The sequence below is a fragment of the Panthera leo genome, chromosome A1 (genome assembly GCF_018350215.1).
Source record: "Panthera leo isolate Ple1 chromosome A1, P.leo_Ple1_pat1.1, whole genome shotgun sequence".
NCBI lineage: Eukaryota > Metazoa > Chordata > Mammalia > Carnivora > Felidae > Panthera > Panthera leo.
Genome location: NC_056679.1, coordinates 179,385,097 through 179,395,866, shown reverse-complemented (window position 1 = coordinate 179,395,866; position 10,770 = coordinate 179,385,097). Strand labels below are relative to the sequence as shown.

Here is a 10,770-nt window from a genome sequence, read left to right as displayed (position 1 = left end):
CTAGTTCAGAAAATCACATGTAATATGTACATGGAAAATATACCTTTATTTTGAATGTAAAAAGCATTTACTTTTATTATTTTTCCCATTCCTATTAAATATTGAATAGAAATGTAAAGAATAGACAAAATCATGTAAAAAGGACCGAAGTTACTCATCTGACATGCCCAACGTCTCAGTATGGACTGGATGCACACATAGTGCTTGGAGTGAAGGGGCAGAAAATTGCACTGGAAACCTTTTCTTTCTACTCCTATTTGTTTCCATTTAAATCAGATCAAAGTGAATCTTCAAAGTAACTTTAATAATGTAAAAACAAGAAACAGTCTGAAATATAAGTCAGGAAATGAGGAAGAACAGATCACGTGTTTGACCTTAGGGTTTTGAGGAAGATTGGGTGCTAACTGCATGTATAAGAGTCTAAGATCTTTTCCAGCTCCATTAGGTAGATCCAACCCCTCTTGTTCAAATTAATACTTCCTTGATGCACTGTCCAACCACTCTCTTCTGTACCCCAAGCAAGGAAATGCTCATCAGTTGTTGGGGTTGAAGAAGCTTCCCTGCTGCATGCTTCCTGTATGCAATCTCAAGGTCACAAATCTGTTACACCTCATCCTGCAAGAAGCAGAAGCCAAGATGGAATTAGACATGCAAGCAATCTACTGGAAAATGTCTGTGAGAGAAACAGAGGTGGAGTCAGAGAAGACAAGGAGAGCTGTCAGACCATAGAACAGGGCTGACCCTGTGAAGGCAAGAGGGAAAGAAGGACAGAGTGCTGGGTTAGCAGTCTCAGACTGCAGCACAGTGCTAGGAAATTTTTGGCTAGGTTGATAGAGAGCCCTAGTACCAATTTATCTAGCATCTCACAGGTATGGGCCTGCCTTAGAACCCCCCTTGTGCTCAATCATTGGCTGAGAGTATCTCAAGGGAAGCAAAGCCTCAGAGCAGATGGCATGGATTTGGAGCACAGCATCTAGGGATATTTATTAAATATGGTCCCCATGACACAGCAGGAATTCTAAGTGGTGCATTTTTAAGGCCACCATAGCTATGGAAGCCTTAGTGTAGCAGAAGGCGATGGATGAATAGGACAATAGAGGAAGGAAGAGGGATACCGCCAGGTAAGGGAGGCCAAGACTGATTTGGCCCAGTTCTGCTCAAAACTCAACTCATACTTCAAATGAAGGTTTGGACTATTTAGAGGTTTCTGACTCCTGAGATCTAGACCAGTACCAAAATCCACCAAATTAGCTAGTGTGTACTAGCTTGGAAAGCAAGCAGCATTGACCATATTTTACCTAAAAGAAAATGTAATTCAGGTTTCAAACAACCAATTTTGAAGTTGACTTTTGGTTGCAGACATACCAACACAGGGGATTATCAACAAGAGAGTAATTTTGCTTACAATGATACAACCATTATCAGAGAATATCCAAGAGTAGGATAAGATATCTACCTTTACACAACTGATATTGTTACATAGCTGAAAAAATGCAATTAATTATTTTAGAAATATTGATTAAAGGTCTATGTGTTGTCAGGAATTGTCCCAGGTGCTAGAAAAATAGGTAGACATATTTGGAGCTATTCAAGAATGAAGAACTAAGAAAATGCAGGGAGACATTATAGGGAGATAGATTTAAATTTGTAATATGAATTGCACCAAGAATCATAAAATACCTAGGAATAAACCTGACCAAAGATGTAAAAGATCTGTATGCTGAAAACTATAGAAAGCTTATGAAGGAAATTTAAGAAGATATAAAGAAATGGAAAAACATTCTGTGCTCATGGATTGAAAGAATAAATATTGTTAAAATGTCAATACTACCCAAAGCTATCTACACATTCAATGCAATCCCAATCAAAATTGCACCAGCATTCTTCTTGAAGCTAGAACAAGCAATCCTAAAATTTGTATGGAACCACAAAAGGCCCCGAATAGCCAAAGTAATTTTGAAGAAGAAGACCAAAGCAGGAGGCATCACAATCCCAGACTTTAGCCTCTACTACAAAGCTGTAATCATCAAGACAGCAAGGTATTGGCACAAAAACAGACGCATAGACCAACGGAATAGAACAGAAACCCCAGAACTAGACCCACAAAAGTATGGCCAACTAACCTTTGACAAAGCAGGAAAGAATATCCAATGGAAAAAAGACAGTCTCATTAACAAATGGTGCTGGGAGAACTAGAAAGCAACATGCAGAAGGATGAAACTAGACCACTTACACCATTCACAAAAACAAACTCAAAATGGATAAAGGACCTAAATGTGAGACAGGAAACCATCAAAACCCTGGAGGAGACATCAGGGAAAAACCCTTCTGACCTCAGCCACAGCAATTTCTTACTTGGCACATCCCCAAAGGCAAGGGAATTAAAAGCAAAAATGAACTATTGGGACCTCATGAAGATAAAAAGCTTCTACACAGCAAAGGAAACAATGAACAAAACTAAAAGGCAACCAACGGAATGGGAAAAGATATTTGCAAATGACATATTGGACAAAGGGCTAGTATCCAAAATCTATAAAGAGCTCACCAAACTCCACACCCGAAAAACAAATAATCCAGTGAAGAAATGGGCAGAAGACATGAATAGACACTTCTCTAAAGAAGACATCCAGATGGCCAACAGGCACATGAAAAGATGCTCAACGTCACTCCTCATCAGGGAAATACAAATCAAAACCACACTCAGATATCACCACACGCCAGTCAGAGTGGCTAAAATGAACAAAACAGGAGACTATAGATGCTAGAGAGGATGTGGAGAAACGGGAACCTTCTTGCACTGTTGGTGGGAATGCAAACTGGTGCAGCCGCTCTGGAAAACAGTTCGTCAAAAAATTTGGAGGTTTCTAAAAAAATTAAAAATAGACCTACCCTATGACCCAGCAGTAGCACTGCTAGGAATTTACCTAAGGGATACAGAAGTACTGAGGCATAGGGGCACTTGTACCCCAATGTTTATAGCAGCACTCTCAACAATAGTAAATTATGGAAAGAGCCTAAATGTCCATCAACTGATGAATGAATAAAGAAATTGTGGTTTATATACACAATGGAATACTACATGGCAATGAGAAAGAATGAAATATGGCCTTTTGTAGCAGCATGGATGGAACTGGAGAGTGTTATGCTAAGTGAAATAAGTCATACAGAGAAGGACAGACTCCATATGTTTTCACTCCTATGTGGATCCTGAGAAACTTAACAGAAGACCATAGGGGAGGGGAAGAAAAAAAATGGTTAGAGAGGGAGGGAGCCAAAACATAAGAAACTCCTAAAAACTGAGAACAAACTGAGGGTTTATGGGGGGGTGGGAGGGAGGGGTGGGTAGGTGATGGGTATTGAGGGCACCTGTTGGGATGAGCACTGGGTGTTGTATGGAAACCAATTTGACAATAATAAATTTCATAATAAAAAAATAAATTTGTAATACGAAAGGATAACTTAAAACTTTTCAATAATTCTGTTATATGTCATCTTCCATTGTGCTTCCCAGCCCTTTGTTCATATAGCTATTGTCTCACTGATCACACTGTATTCTAGTTAGTTATGTATGGATTTCTTTCCCCCTGAGAGTTTTCAAAATCTCCAAGGACTGGGGCCATATATATTAATTCATAATTAAATAAATAACTCAACACTCATATATTTACTCAACAAAGGTTTTTTGAGTGCTTTGTGCCTACTGTTGGTACCTGGGGAGTCCAAGATAAATAAGATACAATGCTTATCCTTCAGAAGCTCATGTAAACTAGAGAGAAAGATGAGGAGACATTAATATAGTTCTGAATGGTGTGTGCTATAGTGGAGGCATTTACTGAGAAAAGAAGGAGCATCAGGACAGGGTGTCAGTGAAGGAATTCCTCATAAAATTGATGATTCTTCAGCTGCATCATGACAGATAAGTAGTAGTTATCCAGGATTTTATCCCTAGTTTCCAGCACAAAACAAGCCCTCAATTCAGTTCTGCAAAATGAATGAATGAATGAATGAATGAATGAACAAATGATAAATAAACAGAGTGTAACTGAGAGTATTTTCTCCTGATCAGCATGCATTGCCCTCCTTCCTGGTAATAGCACCTGACCCCTGGCTCCAGAAGTGGGCCCATGACCCCAGCCTTGGCAATCAAATAATGAACAGCCCTGGCCAGTGACTGGTTCAGGAGACTGGACATGGTTGAACTTGGTACAGTGAGACAAATATCAGGACCTGTTTGAGCAGTCGGAGGATAGAATCTCTCTTCCTCAGTCTGGGGCATCTGGGGGTGTCTTGGTGAAGAGAAGTCTTCTAAGGGTGAATTTCCATACAGGAAGCAGGACTAAGAGGAAGAAACAGAGAAATTGGTAACATTGTTTTAGCTCCTGGATCCAAAAATACAAGAAGTAGGTCTATTCCTTAACTGTTCTTTGGGTGATCTTTAAATTACCTTTTCTGGCGGCTATGCGTGGGGTGGGATTTAAGCCAGTTTTAATTGGCTCTTCTATTACTTGTGGCAAAACGTGTGTTGGCTAAGGGAGATAAATAGCTATCCACAGTATAAGTTGCTTCACAGAGGATTGAGTTGCCCATTTCCAGAATGGTTCATATAAAATTAAGTCTATCAGAAAAGGAAATGCTGTATCACTGGAGAACCCTAAATCCTTTTTTAGCCTTGTTGATTGAGGATAGGTTTGTGTCCATTTACCTGAGGAAGATAGTGTGAAGAAAAAGAAAGGAAGGAAGGAAGGAAGGAAGGAAGGAAGGAAGGAAGGAAGGAAGGAAGAAATGGACAGAGGAAGGGAAAGAGGAAAGGAGGGAGTGAGGGAGGGAAGGAGGAAGGAAGGAGGGAAGGAAGAAAGACATGAGTGGGGAAGAGACTGCACTATAACATCACCAGATTGCTCATCATTTCAGAATTACTACCTACTTCTTGTGAATGACAAACCAGAAAGAACTAACCCACCAAAAGTTTTGTTAAAAAGAATTAACAAATGTGCACGTTGGTTGAAAGAAAGAGATGTGGCCACTGAGGCATAGCAGCTGAGAAAGATATTTTTCTTTTTCTTCTTTCCCCTAAGTGCACCATCTAAAGGAGGAATTACTATCAAATGCAAACATCCTCACCACAGTGACAACCTTGGCAGGGACCAGAGGAGAAAGTGCCCACTGGCCCCGTTCCCCGGGGTTTGAGTCAAGAGGCCAGGAATCTGTGTAGCACATCTGGGGCAGGAGAGCAGACGTCTAATGGGGCAAAGCCTAGAACCAGAGAAGGTGCATTTTATGAAACGGAAATACAAATAAATAGCTGACACCAGAAGACAGAGTGTCTCCTGACTGTTTAGAAACCGCTGGCCTCTGGTTCTATTTATAAAGATGACATGTTCCACAGAACCAGTTTTCCCTGTTACTAATCGAGGCCAAAGCATCAACATATTCCAGGCACATGTGGGAAGGGATGAGATGTGGGTTCAGGGCTCTGACCTTCTTTAATGAATTCATTCTGCATCTGGGGTCAGGACGCATGCAGAGTGTACTTTTTACTCTCAGTAACTGGGGGAGACAGAGATGCATAGTCTTCCTCTAGATTTCTAGCTCTTCTCACCTTCCTGTCAGTTTCCTCTTTCTTCTTTCTTGCCTGCCTGCCACCCTTACCTCCTCCTCATTCTCTCCTAGCAGAAAGAACACTCCTGGCTTGTTAAGAGGCATAGATTCTGGTCCAGGCTTTGCCAACAACTGGCTATTCAATTTCAGGCACTTATTTAATCTCTCTGGACTCCAGTTTTCCCATCTGCAAAATGGGCTTAGATAAGTGTTTACCTAATTCATGTTTTCCAAAATATGAAGAATGGGGCTGTGTAAGTGGATATTGAAGATCCTGAGACATATTTCAGTAAAGAACCATATTCAACTTTGTTTTGCCAAGCATGGCTCAAATTCATTTGAGAACAAAATCTCTTTTTTAAAAAATAACATGTAGCTACATCTCACTATTCTATGGTTTATTGGTTGAACTGCTGTTTTTGCCTAATAGTTGGATTGATTCTCTAAACCTTCTTTTTACCATCCTTCTATTTAGAGTGGTTAGGGACAAAAACTGTACTTCTCAGACCTCCTGAAGTGTGAGTTTTGCATTTGGATTACACTCTACCAATAAGATGAACTCACTCATGTGAGATGGGGAAGACATTTTCATTTCTTTCCCAATCCTGACGGATACACTGACCTAGATGATCTATAAAAGTCTACTTCGGGGCGCCTGGGTGGCTCAGTCAGTTGAGCATCCGACTTCGGCTCAGGTCATGATCTCACAGTTTGTGAGTTCAAGCCCCACGTCGGGCTCTGTGCTGACAGCTCAGAGCATGGAGCCTGCTTCAGATTCTGTGTCTTCCTCCCTCTGCCCTTTCTCTGCTCATGCTCTCTGTCTTTCAACAATGAATAAAGTTTTAAAAAAAAATAAAAATAAAAATAAAAGTCTACTTCAACTCTTTGGGATTTTTATGTTTTCTCTCTTGGCCATACCTTTTCTTAGGCAAAAAGCTCATTTACATATCGTGAATCTAGTTCATTTATTTTCTTCTGGATTTTAATAAATCGCAAGAAATAGATGGAGGACAAATCCAGAAAGAATAAATGCTAGCTGGGATCATCTTGCTCTGAAGTTTCCATCATCTTCTACAGCTCATTTCTGATTTCGTGGGACATAGTTCATCTTGGGGTCTTGTAGCAATTCCAAAAAGACAGAGACTTGCTAAAAACTTGTAACTGTAACCATGGTGCCCCATGGATCCTTAGGCCACTGTTACAAGGCTGTATTAAGCTGGGCACACAGACTATTTCTCTCAGCATCCCCTATTAATCTTGTAGGGATGATTGTATTCCTCATCACATTCCAGGAGCACTTTTGTATTGTTTTTGAGAGAGAGAAAGAGAGAGAGAGAGAGAGAGAGAGCAGAGGGAGAGAAAGAATTTCAAGCAGGCTCCATGCCCAGCACCGAGTCCAACGCAAGGCTAGATCTCATGACCGTGAGATCATGACCTGATCTGAAATCAAGAGTTGGACGCTTAACTGACTGAGCCACCCAGGAACCCCTCCAGTAATGTCTTAAATGCTGCCACACTTAAAGAAGACAGCTCTAGGAGGGCACAGATCTAGCTCTGGCTCCCTGATGACTTAGTAAGCAACCTTGGTCAGGACAAATAACTACTGTGTCTCTTAGATTTTCTGGATCTAAAATCAATGAAGCAGGCTTTTCCTAGTTGCAAGTACCTTAGACAAATAGGGGACCCTGTATGTAGTATAAGGAGTTTTAAAATTGAGCTTTTCAGGTGGGTGTCGGAATCGAACCTACTCCTGACTCTTGACTCCATGAAGGTTAAACATTGGAAGTTGGACTCATCAAAACATGAGATGAAGGGAATTTCTGGGTGGTTGGTCTTTTGGCAAAATTGTAAAATGGTCAAAATTTGTCTTTTTCTCCTTCCGAATGACAAAAATTCAGTTTTCTAGCTTTCAGCACCAAAAAACTTTCCCTATTTTCCTCTGCCTCCTAGAATTGTCCTGTGTTTTAGATTTGTCCTTTTCAGAGCAAGGAAAAATAGTAAGCTCATTTATCCTGAGGCTGTGGTTTTAACTGTGGCTTCTCATCAGTCCTGGATATCTTCAGAGAGCAAAGATGTCAGGGTCCTACAGCTAGAAACCCAACAGTTGGTCTTGGATGGGGCCCAAGTATTGGGCTAAAACTTCCATGGGATGAGAACCACCAGGGTATTGTTACCTAAAAGCACCTCTTCAAAGAAAATCATGGAAAAAGTTCCAGGGATCAACTAATCTTGTCCTACTCCTACTCAGAATTTCCATAAAGCAGATTACTGCCATTCACTTTTACTTACAAGCTTCAAGCTAACCAGACTGGAAGTACAGTTCTTGCCATAAATAAGAAGCTCAAAAAATCTTGAAGTAATGCCAAGGTTAGTTCAATATGAAGTTTATATCTAGTAGCTGGTACCTTGTTCTGGAAATTCTGTGCCCATTGTGCCTCCTGGCTTGATTGTACTCAATTATCCCACCCTTAAATACCTCCCAGAATCTGGTTTACATCCTCTGCCTTGTGTCCTGTCCCTCATGTAATTCTTCAATACTAACCTGATGACAAACACATGGGCTTTGAGTTAGATCTTGTTCAAGTCTTGACCCCACCATTCTGTAATCAGAATTCCTTGGGACATTTGGAGACTTGGTTTCTTCATCTGCAGAGTAAGGGTGATTTTACCTATTCTATCCCAGTTCAGAGTTTGACACATAGTAAATATTCAACAATTGTGAGGTCCCTTTCCTCTCAAATCTCACTGTTTACCTTGTACTTATTTCTACCTATTATTTATATGACCCATAACCCCAATGGTTTTTAAAGGTAGGATTTCAAGTATCAGTAGGAAGATATTTCAGGCACAGCAAGAGCTTTGTGTTGCAATTGAAATTATAGCCTACTGGTCCCCAGTAACTCTATCTTAGCTCCCACCATAAGGGGTCTGTCCTAGGCATTCAGGGCAGTGATGAGATGAAAGAAACTAATGGATGCAATGGGAGGAGTGAACTGAAGAAACCCTTGATAGTCACTAGTGGGAAGCTGAAAAATAAACCCAGAGAAGACCTGGAAAGGGCAGACCACCAGATGTCTAGCTAGGAAGCAGAAATCCTGGCTGGAGTCTGTTTCAAACCACAAAATATGAATTTGGGGAAGAAAGCATTAAAAACAATAAATTACCAAATTTAAGATTCAACTGCCTCAAACTGTAACAACTTAGGCACTTGTAAAAGAGAAATATTCCAGATGGCAAAGTGGAAGGATGAATTATAGAGAAGGAAGTGGCTAATATCCTGTGCAAGACTTTGAAGCAATACAAAGAGCTTTCCTTGAAGGAACAGGCTAGGGGAGCCTGGTGTTTCTAGGAAACAGAAATGGGGTGCCATTAGATTATGGTCAGCTGGCCCCACTGGCCAGTCCTGGGTGCTCAGGGCTCAGGGCTCAGGTTTGTTTCAAATTGCCTTCTGTCTTCTAGGAGATTCTGTAACAAATGGCCCTGGTGCCTTAGGAGGGCATCTGGAATGACCACTTAAAATGGAGAGGACTTTGAATTGACATAGTCCATCTGGCCTCGCTACTTAATTCAGGATCCCATGGGCCTAGGTATGATTTCAACATCACTTTTCATCTTCTATCTCCTTTTATACAAGGTCACTCCAACCCTGGAACCAAGGAGATTGAATCTGAACAGGTAAACTGAAAACAGGTGAAGGACTCTGATTGCATCCTGGTCAAAGGGGCTTCTCAAAATGTAGTCCTCAGACTGCATAATCTGACTACATGATACCTCAGCACCACCTGGGAGATTATTAGAAATGCAGCACCCCAGTTGGTCTGTGGTGAGCCATAGACACTGACTGGCCTTTGTTCCACAGGATGGGGTTTGTTAAAAGTGTCAAGAATAAGGCTTATTTCAAGAGATACCAAATGAAATTTAGAAACAGATGAGAGGGTAAAATGATTACTATGCTTGGAAACACTTGGTAATTCAGGATAAAAATAAGTACAACACATCTAAATAGAGGATGATAGTTCATGCATATCATTTGTCAGATTGCTTATGCCTGTAGAGAAGGAGATATGATAGTTTGTGTAGCTTTGCTCTTGAGCTCCCAAAGTGTGAAGGTTGGCCTGACAAATTATGTTGCAGCATATTGTACCAGCCTGCTGCTGGCCTGCAGTCTTCTTAACTCATTTGGTATGGACAAGACCTATGAAGGCCAAATGGAGGTGACTAGAGATGAATACAATGTGGAAAGCACTGATGGTCAACCTGGTACCTTCAGCTGCTATTTGGATACAGGGCTTGCCAGAACTACTACTAGAAATAAAGTTTATGGGGCCCTCAAGGGAGCTGTGGATGGAGGCTTGTCTATCCTTCACAGTTCAAACAATTCCCTGGTATAGTTCAGAAAGCAAGGAATTCAATGTAGAAGTATACTGGGAGAACATCCTGGGTCAGAAAGTTGCAGATTATATGCATTACCTAGTGGGAAAAGATGAAGATTCTTACAAGAAACAATTCTCTCATTACATAAGGAACAACATAACTCCAGACATGATGGGGGTGTTTAAGAAAGCTCACACTGCTATATGAGAGAATCCAGTTTATAAGAAGAAGCCTAAGAAATAAGTTAAGAAGAAGAGGTGAAACCATCCCCCCAAATGTCTCTTGTCCAGAAGAAAGATTAGGTAGTTCAGAAGGCAAGATTCCTTAGAGCTTAGGAGCAGGCTGCTGAGAGCTAATAAACCAAACCACAATTTTCTATGAAGATTTTTCAGATAAAGACAATAATAAACTTATTCACCAGGCAGCTAAAAAAAGGGGGAAATGCAGCACCCCAAGTCTATCAAATCAAAACCTGCAATTTAACATGATCTGTGGGTGTTTCATACATATGCTAAGGTTTAAGAAACACTATACTACTAGATTATATATGCAAAGGAGGAATATAGGCCCACAAAGATATTTGTATGCATAAGAAAGGACACAGTCCATGTCCAATCATTTCAATAATACTGCACCTCATGGAGTCTACAAGTTCCTAATATCACTGCCAAGGCATTTTTCTCAATATGACTAATAAAGGCCTTTTGGTCTGAAATTGGGTCCATAAGTAAAGGGGCATCCAGTCCTCAATCTCAGTCTCAGTTATTTTACTGTTTCTCCTCTTGTCATGCAGCAATC

The 10,770-nt window shown here is 40.7% G+C and overlaps 1 pseudogene; it reads left to right on the top strand.

Moving 5' to 3' along the window:
* Window positions 1–9,452: 9,452 nt before the first annotated feature.
* Window positions 9,453–10,392, top strand: LOC122201448 (annotated as a pseudogene).
* The last annotated feature ends 378 nt before the right edge of the window (window positions 10,393–10,770 follow it).